General features: G+C 43.3%; 1 long non-coding RNA gene across 2 annotated transcripts in view; it reads right to left on the reverse strand.

The window, feature by feature from the left end:
• The window catches only part of LOC138746144 (uncharacterized), a 42642-nt gene extending 39104 nt beyond the window's left edge, over positions 1-3538 (reverse strand). For both annotated transcript variants that reach the window (XR_011346726.1, XR_011346725.1), the window contains exon 1: positions 3413-3538. This is a non-coding gene — a long non-coding RNA (uncharacterized lncRNA). The remainder of the gene's footprint in view (positions 1-3412) is intronic.
• Between the last annotated feature and the right edge of the window lie 2462 nt (positions 3539-6000).

The raw sequence follows: 6000 nt of genomic DNA on the forward strand, positions 1-6000 counted from the left end.
AGGCACAAGTTCCCCGATAAATTGCACACCATGCTGACTTTGAAACATATCGCCACTTCTTCATCATCAAGGGGTCTGAATGCTGGAACTTCTGTCCCAACACTACTGTGGGAATACTTTTACCTGAAGGACTACAGTGAATCAAAAAAGCACTACTTTCTCAAGGCCAGATGGAGATGAGCAATAAATTTGCATTTTTGTGGTCGTTACACAGTGCTATTACATCACTCGCAACCTGGGTCCAAATCTGCATTTAGTTGAATTGCTCTCCCTGACACTCCGATTATCTCCGACATTACAAGGATGTATAGATTAATAAGTTAACTGGTCACATGGGTGCAATTCAGTGGCACGGGCTTGTGCCTGTTACTGTGCTGTATCTCTAATTTTAAAATAAATTAAATGCTGGTCTTACTAGCGATGCCCAGAAACTGAAATAAGTCAATGCAAAAAAATTCTCGACACTTTAAGCCACACATGTCAAACTCTGGTCCGCGATATAATTATATTTGGCCCGCAAGATCATATCAAAAATGTATTAGAGGTGGCCCGCTGGCCGCCACGCCAGTATAGCGCCTGCACAGTAACCGCTGTGTCCCAAGGTGAGAGAGAGAGAGAAAAATCCTGGTCCTTGAAAAGTAGTGGTGAGTGGTTTTATAAACACGCTGTCGTGTCCCCCAGCCCACCCCCCCACCGCAGCGCGGCCTGGCCGGTGTCAGGGGAAACCAAGGCCACTTCCCAGCGCATGGAACCCCAGTGGCGCAGCGTTTCTTGGAGCTGCAGATGGAGTCGGGACGCCGGAGGGAAGATTGGGGCTCCCCACCGGGCGATGGGGGTGCCAGCCGCCGGCCGCCCTGCGCCTTCCCACCGGACCAGCGGCGGGTGCCCGGAGTACACGTGGAGAGCGAGGCTGGTCGGGCAGGTAGGGTGGAATCCCCCGCCAATCTCGGGAGTGGCGTGGGCTGGATCGGGATTAGCCGCGCTCACCTGCTCCTCCTTCGCTGACCGGGATCCCAGCGGGGACCTGAGCGTGGAGACTGCCCTGGAAAGGTCCTGGGACACCGGCACGGAAAGAAGAGCAGGGTCCGTAGAACATTACAGATCAGAAACAGGCCCTTCGGCCCTTTGACTCTACCTCGTGAAAACCCAACACTGGAGAAACTCAGCGGGTTAAACAGTATCCTTTATCCAGCAGAGAGGTACCTGACAATGTTTGGCCCTTGATCCCCCTCATCAATGTATGAGCGAAAGTCAGTGGTTCTCGTAAAAACACCAGAAGGGAGAAACTCAGGAGGTCATGGGGGTCCGGGAGAAACTCAGCAGGTCGAAGGGGGATCCGGGAGAAACTCAGCAGGTCAAAGGGGGGTCCGAGAGAAGCTCAGCAGGTCAAGGGGGAGGGGTCCGGGAGAAACTCAGAAGGTCAAGGGGAGGGGGTCCGGGAGAAACTCAGCAGATCAAGGGGGGTCCGGCAGAAACTCAGCAGGTCAAGGGGGGTCCAGGAGAAACTCAGCAGGTCAAGGGGGGTCCGGGAGAAACTCAGCAGGTCAAGGGGGTCCGGCAGAAACTCAGGGGGGGCCTGACCTCGCCAGGACCGTTGCCCACTCCCCCTCCCTGCCTCAGGCCGACCCGTGACTCACAGTGACGGGGCCGATGATCCGCCGAGATGCAGCCCTGCAGCGAGAGCCGATGCCCCCGCACTGTCGTTGTCCAACCCGATTGCCCGCAAGCCTCACCCTCCTGCACACAGGCCTGAGTAAGTATTATGAACTTTAATCTCAGGATAAAACGATCTTCCAATAGTTTCATGTCACAGTGATAAATATATTCCTGGTTAAAAATGGTCCTGCACCTGGATACAAGCTCATTAGACATAAAACTTGAAAAGTGTGTAAATCAAAGGATATCTGTACCAATGGAAAAAGGGCATGGCAAATAACCCTGCTAGAGTTCATGCCCACAATCAGTCACCCATTTGATTGTTTCAGGAATCATGTTATTCTCCCACATTCTCAATAGCCCTCAGATTTTACTATTCGACAGCACACTAGCAACATTTGACAAATCCTCTATAGAGAAATATTGTTTATTGAATATTTTATTTCTCATTTGTTAATGCTTCTGGAAAGAGTTTATCCAAAACTATTATTAAACATTTATTTTAATAAGAAAAAGTTTAACATTACATATGTTGAAAGAAGAGAAAACATGCAGCAGATGTTGTTGAAAATTTTCAATAAATATTTAGTTCGGCCCTCGACTTAGTCCAAGTTTTTAATTTTGGCCCTCAGTGAATTTGAGTTTGACACCCCTGCTTTAAGCAAATTCCTACCATTTTATGCATTTATTCCTTCTCAAGGTTGCCCATCATCATGTCTCGACTCCTACCTGGTCTTGCATCTCACTTCCACATTGACATTCTATTGGCATTGGACTACTTCTTTCCTGTTCTTCATGTTACAGTTATTAACCTGCTGCTCTGGATTTTCAAGTCAGGGAGCATTTCGTTCAATGAACAATAAACCGAGTTAAAGTTCCAGGTTGAAGCCCTTACATCAGAACTGGTAAAGAGAAAAAGAAGTTAAACAGTGCAGGGATGGTGGGTTGCGATGGATAGGATAAAGAGAAATGGTGGGTTTAGGACTGTTTTAAGGACAAGCTGTAAATGAGGTAATCTAATTGATGGATTAATGGGAATAACTAGGCAGAGACAATATGATTGTCCATGTGGGCAGTTATAGAAAGTGAGACATGGACAAAGGCTTTCAGCACACGATATGCAGGTTAGGCTGTGGTGACACAGAAAGAAAAACTGAGCCAAGATCATGGATGGTGGGTTGAACCGTTCTGATAATCAGACAAAACAGGATACCTGAAGATGTGGAATTTTATATTGAATGTGGAAAGCTACAATATGCCTGAATGAAATCCCAAGCCTTTGATGAGGATTTTTATAGCACTATGGACAAATAGAACAGAATGCAAATGGAATTGCAAATGAGAGTGCCTGATAATAGGAAGGTCAGTATTACTCCCGTGGAGTGAATAAGGGTGCTCATAGAGCAGTCACATAATCTGTGTTTGAATTCTCCAAGGTGGAGGAGACCACATTTAAAGAATGCTACAATTACCATTTCTGTGGGTTTGTTTTATGCCTGCACATTGGAATTGAGCCCTGAGGCAACCTAATTCACATTTCTCAATGCCATCTCTGTACTGCTAGATAATCCACAGACTTACATCCAGCATATCCATTGATTGCACCTGAATTCCATCTGTCACTTGTCTGGCCTCAAAGAGCCTGATCAATAAAATATCTGCACATTGCACCTATTATTCTGTTGGCTTTTTTTTATAAAGATAAAAAGGCGAATGTAAAGGCAGAGATTCTCTGACTTTACTTCGCTGCACTTACCTCCATAAAAGCTCCAAAGACAGATGGACTGCTGGGATACGCTCCAGCTTCTCTCCACCTTAGGGGGGTACACTTAATGGTGGATTGCAGTCACTTCACCGCCACCATAAAATGAATGCCACTGAAAGCAACTGCAAAGGGCAGGGCTGATGACGTCGTGATAGTGTCGTCAGCCTGTGACTCAGGAGTACAAAGTTTAAAAAACCCATTTGTGTTCTCGGCAGTGAACCCACTATGAAATAAGCGTGTGTTCATCAACTATTTCCTCTGATCTTTGGCTTAGCATCTTGAAAGCTTCTGAACGCATCGAATTAAAAAATACCTTCGGGGCTTTTACACCATCATCAAATGAGAATACATTTGTGATTCATGTTGCTGGTAAATTCACCATCTTCTATGTCTTTGTATGTCTTCAGTCATGTTACCAGCAACAACATTTCACCCTTTTCTTTTCATCTAAGTTTTCTTGCTCTATCCTGTGACATCAATGAACTCTTAAGCACATCTCAACATGTTTCAAGTGGAGGGGGGATGGCTGAGCTCATATTTCTGAGACTTCCTGACATATACACTACACCTAATACAATAAAACTCCTACTCTCCAAAATTCAAGCAACTGGCAAAATAATGGAGGAAAATAAATTTTAAAAATTAACATAGGTAAAAATACATAAGTTTAAAATTGTAAAAATAAATGGTCTCTGATGCGAGCAAATATTCAGCCAGCGGAGAGGCTTGGCTGTGATTTGCTTGTAGCAGCTGTTTGGATAAATTATGTTTGAATAAAATGCCATCACCAAGGATGTAGAGCTTCTTGATGCTGCTCGCCATTTGCGTGATTCTCTGTAAGTGTCTCCTTATCCCTACTTAGCAATAGACACATCAGTCATAGGCTTTATCTGCAAAACTTGAGGGATGGGGAAGGTTAATTGTTTATAATGTTACTGTTCATCATTCAAGTGACTCCTTGGAGGGGGAGAAACCTGCAGATCCAACAACGGTTAAATGTTTTCAAAGAATGTGACTGAAAAATAAAGTAAAATGTTTATATATTCATGCAAGTAAAGAAGTATTTTTGATCTTTTAAACAATTTATTCTTTATGCAAGTGTCCAGCTACTGGAAAATACACTTATCAGGCACCTACCAATCCCACAGACACCAACCTGAGAACATTATTCCACATGGGCCTCACCTCTGATTACTGTTGCCCTGCCCCCTTCGAGCAGTGACATTCCAGACTCATCACCAAAGTTCTGCCTGTAAACTCACTTGGTTTTCAGTCCAGTTATGAAATACTAAGGGCAGAGATAGCAGAAAACCATCCTTCACTTAATACAGTTGGTGTCCTCTTACATCCCAATGAATAAGTGACCATGCCCTACTCCTAATATAGATGCAGTATGTGTTGGAATATAGGGGTTAATTAATCATAGAAAATATGTAGAATATATGCTTATGTACTATTCATTTTGTATACATGAATCCAGTACTATGTAACAATTTAATATTTATCTCATGGTGAAGGGAAAGAGTAATGTAAGTAAGGGGCAGCCACAGTATGTAGCAAAATTGGCTGATTACAGTAGGTTTAGAATTGTCTGTTCCCAAAATACAAAAGAGAGAATATGTATGAAACAATTTAGTAGGAAGGTTAAGGCAAAAGGAGGTGTTGATTAGCACAGGAGACGATGGCCAGACAAGAACAAAGAGAATCCTGACAGAGACTGTCAGAAACAAAGAGAATGGAACCCCAGTAAGAAGGCAGAAGGAGGTGTTGAGTAGAACAGAAGAACATGGCCAAATGAGAACAAAGAAATAATTAGAAATATCTGGGGTATGAATTGATTTCTGATCAAAATAACAGGATATTCTGGCCTTGAGGATTAAGATGGGAGCTCTATATATACCCAGATATCTGCAGAGCAGGAAATTACTTGTGATAAATCTTATGCAAGAAATCTAGCAAAGAAAGCCAACTTTTGTTCTGTATGATAAGGTTGAGCTACATAAACTGTAGAGACTGGACAGTAGAGGTCAGTCTTGGGGAATAGCTCACTGTGCAGGTGACCTATGAACTAATGACTGAACCAGAGCTCTGTTAAGCTTTATTCTTGTCCTGTGTAATAAACTGATTGTTGAACCGAATACCTTCTCCTATCACTTCATGCAACGAGCACGCTGGACTCAGACGACACATAGACTAAATTGAGGGTAGGGTAAAGCCAGAGTCCGACATATGACAAAGGTATGAAAAATCTTTGAACAGTTTTCTTTATTGTAAATAATTTACTGTGAATTAAGTTTATTTTTGGAAAAAGAATCAAAAGGGAATGGATGGGTTTGTATGAGAGAATAAGTTTCAGGTCTACAGTGAAACAACAGGATGGAAAATTAGGCTAATTCAAGGTATTACTCTGCTGGGACTCAGCATGGACCTGATGGGCTGAATGGCCTCCTTGGCATTATAATAAGTTCGCTTTTCTCAACTAACAGTGCTACTTCAATGTACTCATTCAATATTGTACACAATTCCTAACAGTTCACTCATCTATTTCATATTTTAATTTCCTTTCCAGCCACCGAACG

Source organism: Narcine bancroftii, chromosome 11 (assembly GCF_036971445.1).
Source record: "Narcine bancroftii isolate sNarBan1 chromosome 11, sNarBan1.hap1, whole genome shotgun sequence".
In the NCBI taxonomy this organism is placed as follows: domain Eukaryota; kingdom Metazoa; phylum Chordata; class Chondrichthyes; order Torpediniformes; family Narcinidae; genus Narcine; species Narcine bancroftii.